The sequence below is a fragment of the Acipenser ruthenus genome, chromosome 45, assembly GCF_902713425.1.
Source record: "Acipenser ruthenus chromosome 45, fAciRut3.2 maternal haplotype, whole genome shotgun sequence".
NCBI classification, from domain to species: Eukaryota; Metazoa; Chordata; class Actinopteri; order Acipenseriformes; family Acipenseridae; genus Acipenser; species Acipenser ruthenus.
Genome location: NC_081233.1, coordinates 2,375,528 through 2,386,683, shown reverse-complemented (window position 1 = coordinate 2,386,683; position 11,156 = coordinate 2,375,528). Strand labels below are relative to the sequence as shown.

The 11,156-nt window shown below is 41.8% G+C and overlaps 2 long non-coding RNA genes across 3 annotated transcripts; one reads left to right on the top strand and one right to left on the bottom strand.

The window, feature by feature from the left end:
- Positions 1–1,871: 1,871 nt before the first annotated feature.
- Positions 1,872–3,388, bottom strand: LOC117414290 (uncharacterized). Of its 2 annotated transcripts, none has more exons than XR_009319768.1 (3): positions 3,188–3,388; positions 2,897–3,005; positions 1,872–2,444 (listed from the first exon to the last, which is right to left on the bottom strand). It is a non-coding gene; the product is annotated as an uncharacterized LOC117414290 (long non-coding RNA). The 2 variants fall into 2 exon arrangements; XR_009319767.1 differs by lacking the exon at positions 1,872–2,444 and adding an exon at positions 2,472–2,692 and having other exon boundaries at positions 3,188–3,387.
- A 1,962-nt stretch (positions 3,389–5,350) lies between these two features.
- Positions 5,351–8,244, top strand: LOC131720944 (uncharacterized). Its single transcript, XR_009319777.1, has 3 exons — positions 5,351–5,405; positions 6,021–6,259; positions 8,177–8,244. It is a non-coding gene; the product is annotated as an uncharacterized LOC131720944 (long non-coding RNA).
- Positions 8,245–11,156: the final 2,912 nt, after the last annotated feature.

The window sequence follows — 11,156 nt, the reverse complement described above, 5'->3', positions numbered from 1 at the left end:
TCCACCAGCAGAGGGAGAGTACCTGCTGGTTCCTCCTCCACCACCCTGGGAGGACTACTTACCCCTCCCACCTCCACCAGCAGAGGGAGAGTACCTGCTGGTTCCACCTCCACCACCATTGGAGGACAACTTGCCGCTCCCACCTCCACAGCCGTGGGAGGACTGTGTGGCGCTCCCATCTCCACCAGCAGAGGGAGCATGCCTGCTGTTCCCCCACTGCAGCTAGAAGGGGAGGAGCCCCTGCCGCCTTTGCTGCCAGAAGGGGAGGAGCCCCTTTGCCATCAAGAGGAGAGGAGCAGAAGCTACCCCTGCCTCCACCACTATCAAGAGGAGGGGAGCAGGAGCTACATCTGCCTCCACCACCACCATTGTGAGAAGTGGAGATCCTGATGCCGCCTTCATGGCCAGGAGCTCCAATCCCGCCGTCGCCTCCAGAGAGTCTGCTGCTGCAGTTCGCCATCGCCCAGGGATGCCAGTTCGCCATCGCCCAGGGATGCTAGTTCGCCATCGCCCAGGGATGCCTGCCTTGCACCGCCCAAGGATGCCTGCCTTGCACCGCCCAAGGATGCCACGTTCACTCCGCTCAGGGATGCCTCGTCTGCATCGCCTGGGGCTGCCTGCATCGCCTGCTGAAGGTCCCGCTTCGCCTGGGTTTGCTGAGGGTCCCGCTTCGCCTTGGGTTGCTGAGGGTCTCGCTTCGCCTGGGGGTGCTGAAGGTCCCGCATCGCCTGGGGCTGCCTATGTCTCCTGTGCTTCTCCTAGGTTTGCTGCTGGTCATGTTTCGCCTGGGGTCACTGAGGGCTCTGCTTCGCCTGGGGGCGCTGAGGGCTCTTCTTCGCCTAGGGTTGCTGCTGGCTCTGCTTTGTCTGGGGTCGCTGCCGGCTCTGCTTCATGGCAGCAGGAAATACTGTGGCCAGAACCCCAGAGGAGGGAGCTGCCGGTGAGGAGACCACTTCCACCACAGTCCCGACCACCACCCCTGTGCCACAGCCCGGTACCTGGGGGTTGGATACCTCGGCCTGGGCTCCGAGACACCCAGGCTCCATGTCTGGACCTTTGGTCACTGGGCCTGACTCTGGACCTTTGGTCGCTGGGCCAGGTCGCGGCACCACCAGGCACAGGAGGTCGCCTGGTCTCCTGCTCCGCTCCCCCTGGTAGCCCAGACATTGCTCCACGGTTGCCTGGGCTCGCACCTCTGCCTGGGGCTGCAGCCAACAGGTTGTCTGCCTGTGCTCCCGACACCCCATTCACAGCATCTGGGTCCCCTGTCGCCAGGTCTCAGTCCCGCTAAGAGGGCGTTGGGCTATGGTCTGACCCTCCATCAGCAATGGGAGAAGGAGGACCCACCACCATGGCCGCCCCCATGGACCACTTGCTTCCCCTCTTCCAGGACTTTGAGACTGAGGGGGGAGGTGGCCGTTGGGGCCATGTGTGCGTTGCACAAGGGGGGTGATATGTAACAGGGCGACAGGAAAGCCCTGCACATAAAAAGGGGGCAGGATAAAGCCCTGCTGTTTAAATATATAGTTTGTTTATTTTTAGAATGGGGTATCCTCCTTTGCCCCTGTGCAATTTATTGTTTTGTATTATTGTTATTATGATTTATTGTGTGTATATATATATATATATATATATATATATATATATATATATATATATATATATTGACGGCGTAGCCGTGTGTTTTGTTGTTATTGTTATTATTTGTATTGGTAACGGTGAAGCTGTGTGTGTGTGTGTGTGTGTGTTCTGGCAGAGGGCGGGTTTGGTAGCTCAGCTTGTCCTCTGCCAGTATTACATAAAAACCTCGTGCAAAATATGTAAAGCTGGCACTGTTGGGCAGCTCAAAGTAAATTTTTATCAATGTTGTACCAGGCTGACTCATTACCTTCTTGGCTTTAGATTGAGAATTTTTTTATTATTATTATTTATTTATTAATTTGATTTGGGACCATGTGCAATAAACATTCATGATTAAACATGCGATGCATCACACCCAAGTTAGTCACAGCTAATTTGCATTGGTAGTCCCACAGACTAACAACTAAATATACAAACAATGCCAATAACAACAATACAATACAATTAAAAATACTAAAATAACAATAAAATACAATAAAAGAAAATCAACAAATGGAGGGAGTCTAGACGTGGTCACAAAGCTGGTCCTGTTTTAATCATCTTTTCAGTTCTGTTAAAAAGCTCTTGTAGTCTGAGATACTTTTCATAAAATCTGGTAGGAGGCTGTGTGGTTCAGTGGTTAAAGAAAAGAGCTTGTAACCAGAAGGTCCCCAGTTCACATCCCGGTTCAGCCACTGACTCATTGTGTGACCCTTAACCTCCTTGTGCTCCGTCTTTCGGGTGAGACGTAATTGTAAGTGACTCTGCAGCTGATGCATAGTTCACACACCCTAGTCTCTGTAAGTTGCCTTGGATAAAAGCGTCTGCTAAATAAACAAATAATAATAATAAAAACTGAAAATGCAGAACCCTAGTTATACTCAATCTCTCAATTTCTACATAGATGTAGCATTTTTGTACAACATATTTTTTATTTTATTTTTGTATTATTTATGAATTAGTTAATTTATTTTGTAATGTGCTATATACTGGATATCTGCCAACTAACATAATGGCTGTGTTTTTTTTCTTGTGTTTGTAGTTTTCCTTTGTATCTTTCTGTCATTATGTTCTGTAAAAATGGAACATAAAAAATAATATTCCAAAAACAGAAGTAAAATGTCTGTGCAGAATTAGTGCATCAGTATTCTTGTAAAGTTAAAAACCAAAAACCTATTTAAGCAGCAGATTAAATGAGACAGAGGCTCGTCCGAGATAGTAAGTCCAACAATAACATTTCTTAATCATGTAAAGTTGCCATAGAGGATTACTATACCTGAAAAATGGACAACCATATCTTGTCCTTTGTCATTTTTCCCAGTGTAAACCACCTGGTGTGGGTACCCAATACGAGAGAATGAAATGATGTCTCCAAACTTCATGGTCTAGAAAAAAATTAAAATAAAAAACTTTAGGCAAATATACTGTACTGAACGAAATCCTACCAACCTTATACACTCTTCCATATAGAATGAACAGAAGGTTAATTCCAAACTGAAAAGAAAGTCTGACATTATCATCATTTTCACTGTTCTTGTATAGTATAGGAAAAAAAGACTCAACATACTCCTGTAGATTTCAAACTAAAGACTGTGAATTAGCAGTGATCGATTTCCCAGAGACCACAGGAGAATTCCTCTGCTGCACCTTTTACATTGTCTTAGGAGTTCAACTTGTCCCACTGTTCTTATAATGTTAAACATACACATTCATGAGAGGATGTTCTCCAGAATCATATCATTTTAACCACATTCAAATTCTTGCACTTGTTTACACCAAATATGATAGGCTGTGGTATAATGAGCTTCTCCTTTACTTCCATTGGTCATGTTTTTTTTTGCTGCATGTACAATCAGCTGTGGCTCAGGAGTTCAAAAGAATGCTGTTGGTTACTTACTACTACTCCTTTATCTTTGTTCACATGTTTGTTTTGGCCAACTCAGCTAAGCGTGACTGCAACCACTTGATCTATCAGACTTCCACAACTTAACTGGTGATTACCTCATAAGAATTCAGAATTGTGTATAGAACCAATGAGTTATTGAAATAATTCCAACACCAAACACATGCCTTTGTGAAAACAACTAAATAGAATACAGAAAGGAAATCGATCTACCATTGAAGGGCATGGGATAAAACTGGAGTATTGGCATGAGGATTTATGAATTGTGTTTGTGTGTATATGTGTCATTCTAACAAACTGAGATTAAACTGTTTGAGCTTCCCTGTAACTACAATAGAACCTGTTTTTAGCAGAACAGGTTTGAAGGAGAAAGTAACCTTAAGATAAGAATGCCTGACCATTCAAAACAATGAACTATTTACAGTTTCTGTCCTGAGCTGAGAGTCCTGGAAAGATCCAGAAATATCAGAAACACCAGAACTCTGTATATGTGTAACAAACAACAAAGACATTAGTGACCTAGCCCAGGGGGGTAGGCTGTACAGCAACACTTGATATAGAAGTGGAAATCTTTGTCAGAACTCTAGAAATTACGTTGGAATGTCTCCATCAATATCATTGTATGGACAAAGCATCTGAATGCATTCAGCTGAACTGAATATAGCTTATAGTGAAATTGTTTGTGGTTGGCTGGTTCAGATGGTTTGTTCTAGTGTGTACACTGTGTTTCTGATGCACATATTTGCATTTGAGCTTTAACTGAGACTTGAGTCAAAGTTTGCATGTAAATCAATTCTTATATGATGGTATCAGAGTATACCTTACTTTCTTTATATTGTGATAGAGTGGTCCTGGTGGTTAAGGCTGGTCAGCAGTGTTTGTAAGGACTGGCAGCAGAAATGTGGTTTTAAAGCACTGTTTGGTGCATGTTTATTATCAAACAGATACAAATAAAAGGTTTGAACAAAAAGTAAACTACTTAGTGTAAACAACTTGACACACTTGTTGTTACACTTACTCTTGTAGTATCTAGCGCACAGCCTTGGAGTAACAAGCACACAGCACCTCCTCAATCTTCTCCAGTCTCTCAGGCCTTGAACAAAGGATCCAGGCTTCCTTTTATACCATGTGGTTGGGTTGATTGCCCATCAATCAGTCAATCAAACCAACCACATGCTCACCTGGACTTAACAGCTGCAGCAGTTCAATTAAAGTCACACTCACCAACAGGCAGGCACGCAAGCTGCAACATAAACTACTGACACATATTTACACTTATTTACAGAAGCAGAGACACAGCTCTGTCACAATATATAATCATTTTGATCTAAACATTTGTCAGTCTATTTTTCCTAAAGTCTTTAGTGCTGAAACCCAGGATTCCTGAAGAACGCGAAATACCCGGGATAGATTTTCCAAGCGTGGAAATCCCATAGTAGACTAAAAGACTCAAATAGTGAGTCTTTAAGGGAAGGGCTTACCAGGAATTAACAACCATAAAAAAATGTAGGAATAACACTTGACTGGGGAAATAGATGACAAGAGTGTGAGGATGTGGATGATCAGGTATACAAGTCCAGACAGACAATTGCATTTTTTATTTTTCCATTCAACAAACTAATACACATTATTGGGACGGGGACATTGTCTATTGTGAGCAGGGAGAGCGAGAAATGCCTCCCTGCCTGGAAAAAACACGTGCGAATGCACGTTTTGCTTAATTTGTTAATGTTTAATTGTATTATTTAATTATTTTTTAATTATCACCCGCACCTGGTAATTATTGCAAATTAGTGTCAGGTGCAGGGTTTAAAAAGTGTGCAGTCAGTCTGCTCGAGGCTGCTGTGTGACGAGCCCAACTGTGTGTCGTAAATCCTCAAAGGTACTGGGTGAAGCCTGTGTTCTGTTGTGAAACTGTGTGTGTTTGGTTTTTCAGCTGGTAAACAGCCTAGCTGTCCGGTTGTGAGTTTAGTGAGTGCTCGAAGAGAGCTAGGTGTTTATTTTTCTGTTTTGAGTCTTTGTTTATTAAAAATAGCGCGTCAGCATTTTAAAACCACTTCTCTGTGTTTGGGTCTGTACTGTAAAAGGGCAAAACGAACCCAAGCTGCAAGGCTCGTTCGCACTATGTGTTAGATGTCGGAGTGCCACTTATAAATAAATAAATAAATAAATATATATATTTAACCAGTCAAAACACTCTTTTCTAAATCCTGGTTAAAGTAAGAAAAGCAAGATATTCAGTATTGGAGGTGGGTGCCAAAATGTTAAAATAGCTGAATTCCATTTCCTAAGAGAATATGTGCCAGGGTTCACAACTGTAGTGAGTATTTAGGTGGGGCTATGTCTTAACTTCTTTTAAGATGAGTAATCACAGTGGTGCAATTGGCAACCTGATTTTAGCAGTGTGTCAGTAAGTCCAGCAGTCTGTAGATGAAAAAAGAAACTTATTTTTTAAGTAAATATGTGCTCTTCTTTTTCTTTTCTTTTTTTCTTCCAGAGGGGCAGTTCATAGCCATCAGGCTTTCTCGTCAAATCACAAAGGTATCCAACAAAGTAAAGGAAACACTCAAACTATGCAATGCTACCAGCCAAGCCACAGCTGCTGCAGTACCACAATGCTCTAGCACTGGATCATCTTGTGTGGTCTACAATGTCCAGCAGCTTTTTGCTTCCATCAAGCAGAGTTTCATGGTTTTGTGGAATCTTGCTAGAAGAGCATCTGAAGAGAAGGCGCAGGTAGTCCAAGACCTTGCCAATGCTCGACTGTTCTTTGAGAACCAGTTACAATTCATTGAGGATGCCATTTCTGTATTGGACGAGACAACTTGTTTTAGTCGAGGAGCACAGTCCACTCTCCTGGCACAGAAAATCAATTTCACTGAATGTCCTGTCGATAATGCAATAATATGGTGATAAAAATGTTCAACGATGCTTAATTTATATTGTATGTATCGTTTATACCGTCTCTATTATCAATATCGCCATTATTGTCACTGGTCCTCGCCAGTTTAGCTCTTGTAATTGATTGACAGGAAGCAACGGAATTGATCCTGTTGATATTGCCATAGCAACTAAGGCACCTTACACTTTGACCCAGATGTACTTTCCATGTTAAACTGTGGCCGCACATGTATTTTCTATACTTCACGCAACTATTTAAATTGGCTAAATCAAATGCATATGAGATGAAGTATATAAAATGGGGGACAAACTAAAACTTGTCCCAAAAATTAAATAAATACAAAATTGATTGTCTGACAGTATTTTGAAATTAATGCAGAGGATTAAAAAAAAAAGGAACCCCTGAAAATTCCAAATGAGGCCTGTAAGTATCATAGCACAGGGGTTCCCAAACTGGGGTCCGCAGGGAAGTTTCAGGGGGTCTGTAGCAAATAGGATTTAACAAAAGAAGATTTTGTGTGACATATTAAAAAGCAAAGCTTACAAGTTAAATAAACAAATCTTAAAACTCTCGCCCCTCGCACTTTAAATGTCCCTGAATTCTTGTTTCGTGCCTAAATTATGTATACATTATACAACAAAAGCAGGTTGTAATTACAGTTAAAATAAACAACTTAAGTGGGATCCTGAGAGGCATATCCAGCTAAGGCACCTCTCCAGAAGTACAGGGTGCTATGGCCTGGAGGTCACTGGTTTTCACCGCAGTCGCTGTTGCCCTGCCATCCCCAACCACGGCCAGGAGTTCCCTGGGGGCGGTACACAACTAGACAAGCCAATTACCTTCAGGGAATATTGTCTTCCCCTGTCTTGATTAAATACAACATTTCACTCCACACTGTACAGTGAGTGCTGGGCAGAGTTAACAGTAAAAACGACAACAACAAAAGGACCCTGTGGAATTTCATGAAAGCAGTCGAAAATATAATGCGGAGTACAATCAGTATCACTTTGAAGTGTTTTTTTTTGTAGTGATGTTACCCGTTGTAATGTAATTTATTAGTCTGAAAATACGTGTCTGCAAATAAATGACTTAATAATGATAAAGGCATCTGCTAAGATACTTTATACAATAATAATAATAATAATAATAATAATAATAATAATAATAATAATAATAATAATAATAATGGAGATTAATTGGGTGGGGAGGTTGTAAAATTATAATTTTTTTAAAGAAAAAAAAAACTACCAAAATAATGTATTGGGATCATTTTTTAGACAATAATCGTGATACAAAAAAATCCATTATCATCTCAACCCTAGTTTACACCCTTTAGAAACGTCAGGCACACACCTCAAAACAAGCATGGACAAGGAAAAAGAAATGAGGTACAGCAGTATCCTTTATTATACAATGTTAAAATGAACAAGCATAAAGAACAATGCCTGGATAAACATAGCTACAATTCTTGGTGTCTCTGGGTGAGTAGTCATGGCTGGAAATTTGTGTCAAGACGTTTTCTTTCTGATAGTGAAAGTTGCATTAAATGAGGTTTATTGATAAGAAAAAGGAAACCAGACATTACATGCAGTATACATCGCATTTAAATGAAAAATGTACCCTTTGGCTGGCTTTTAAACATGGTACCATCAATTTTAAACACTGGCTTTTGTGCTTGTTTGTTTTTATGGTAGTAGCATGTTAACTTCAAAATCATCTGTTGTCTAAATGACCTTGATTAATTATTCCAGTCAGGTTTTAGAGTCAAGCACAGTACAGAAACACCCTGGTGAAGGTCAAGCACAGTACAGACACGCCCTGGTGAAAGTCAAGCACCATACAGAGACGCCCTGGTGAAAGTCAAGCACCATACAGAGACACCCTGGTGAAGATCAAGCACAGTACAGAGATCGCCCTGATGAAGATCAAGCACAGTACAGAGATCACCCTGGTGAAGATCAAGCACAGTACAGAGATCATCCTGGTGAAGATCAAGCACAGTACAGAGACTCCCTGGTGAAGGTCAAGCACAGTACAGAGATCACCCTGGTGAAGATCAAGCACAGTACAGAGATCACCCTGATGAAGATCAAGCACAGTACAGAGATCACCCTGATGAAGATCAAGCACAGTACAGAGACGCCCTGGTGAAGATCAAGCACAGTACAGAGATCACCCTGGTGAAGTTCAAGCGCAGTACAGAGATCACCCTGATGAAGATCAAGCACAGTACAGAGACGCCCTGGTGAAGGTCAAGCACAGTACAGAGACGCCCTGGTGAAGATAAAGCACAGTACAGAGACGCCCTGGTGAAGATCAAGCACAGTACAGAGATCACCCTGGTGAAGATCAAGCACAGTACAGAGATCACCCTGATGAAGATCAAGCACAGTACAGAGATCACCCTGGTGAAGGTCAAGCACAGTACAGAGACACCCTGGTGAAGATCAAGCACAGTACAGAGATCACCCTGATGAAGATCAAGCACAGTACAGAGATCACCCTGGTGAAGATCAAGCACAGTACAGAGATCACACTGATGAAGATCAAGCACAGTACAGAGACACCCTGGTGAAGATCAAGCACAGTACAGAGATTACCCTGATGGAGATCAAGCACAGTACAGAGACGCCCTGGTGAAGGTCAAGCACAGTACAGAGACGCCCTGGTGAAGATGAAGCACAGTACAGAGACGCCCTGGTGAAGATGAAGCACAGTACAGAGACGCCCTGGTGAAGATGAAGCACAGTACAGAGACGCCCTGGTGAAGATGAAGCACAGTACAGAGACGCCCTGGTGAAGATGAAGCACAGTACAGAGACGCCCTGGTGAAGATGAAGCACAGTACAGAGACGCCCTGGTGAAGATGAAGCACAGTACAGAGACGCCCTGGTGAAGATGAAGCACAGTACAGAGACACCCTGGTGAAGGTCAAGCACAGTACAGAGACGCCCTGGTGAAGATGAAGCACAGTACAGAGACGCCCTGGTGAAGATGAAGCACAGTACAGAGACGCCCTGGTGAAGATGAAGCACAGTACAGAGACGCCCTGGTGAAGGTGGTAAATTACCTTTTGATAGTCACTGATTCAGGCCTTATTAACATGCTTGTCCTCTTGGATCTGAGTGCAGCATCTGATACTGTTGATCACGAGGTTATGTAGGATTATGTAGGCATCTTCGGCACTGCACTTCAGTGGTTTCGATCCTGTCCAGTAGAAGGCAGTTTGTGGCAATGGATGGAGCCAGGTCTAAAACAATGCTGGTCTCAGCTGGTGTTCCGCAGGGCTCTGTACTGGGACCTCTACTTTTTAGTATTTATCTTTTACCTTTAGGTCAAATACTTTGCAGCCATGGAATTCATTTTCATTGCTATGACGACAATACTCAGGTTTATTTATAAGCCAAACCTGAGTCAAACCTTGATCGTTCTATTCTACCTGATTGCCTGTCTGATATTAAAATGTGGATTCAAAATAACTTTTTAAAATTAAACTGAAGTGATGTTAATTGGTTCTCCTCAACAGCTTTGTAAAGTTGGTAGTGTCAGCCTAAAAATTGACGAGGTTGAAGTATGCTGCGCTTCTGAAACACAAAATCTTGGTGTGATTTTTGACTCGGTGCTATCCTCTGAGTCCCCATATTAAAAACCACCAAGATTTCCTTTATCCATCTTTGGAATATGCTACCCCTCGCACTAAGGGAAGCTCCGTCCCAAGATAGTTTTAAATCTCTTTTAAAAACTCATCTTTTTACCATGGCTTTTTAAATTGTTTTTGTTTTGTGTGGAATTGTATTAGTCTTATCTTTTTTATTTTTGTAGCAATGTTCTATTATTGATTCTATTTTTTCTGTGAAGGTGCTATATAAAATCAATAAATTATTATTATTATGATAAATCATTTTTTATTCTCATTTTTTTCATGGCTCAGAGCTTTAGCTGCAACTGCAAAAAGTATGAAAGCCGAACTAGAAAGATAGACACCTTCTTTGACTGTGTGTCTCCAAATAGATTTGTCTTTGTTGTTGGTATACTGTTCAAGTTTGTTAATACATAAATATATGTTCAGTTTTGATTATTTTCTCCTACATATTACGTGTTGCATGTGTAAACAGTTTGCTGTCTGTGTATGCCCACATAAGCAGCCTGTAGCAGGAGTTACAGAGCCGGTTCTACCTGTCTAGTACAGCGCAGTAGTAATAGGGGTGTAGCCTGAAGGATAAAAGGAGAGGCCTCAGAAGGCTAAGGAGATCAAGGGTGAAACAGAAGCCAGCACTAGGCTAGCGATCCTGGGCTCTGGATTGCTGCTACCTGTCATGTCGTTTCTGTGGATGGATTTTTTTTTTCTTGAACATACTTGTTTGGATTATTATTTTACTCATTTTTTTGGTCCTTCCTGCAGTTTTTTCCCAAATAAATACAGCAATTGTTTTTTTTCACGAAACAACTGCTTAAGACTGAATCATTGTGTGTTAAATTTCTGTTGTTCCCTGCTTGATCACTCAGCAAGGAAGACATTTATTGTGTCCAGAAAGCATTAGGGTTAAGGTTGCATGGTTAAAAGTAAGTTAGTTAAAAAAAAAAAAAATCTGAATTAAACCATGTGTCATTATTATTATTGCAGATATTTAGCAGACACCTTTATCCAAGGCAACTGTAAACTGGCCCAGTGTAACCTCAACATCACTACAACAAATTCAGCCCAACACCACAGTGAACATGAAAATGAAA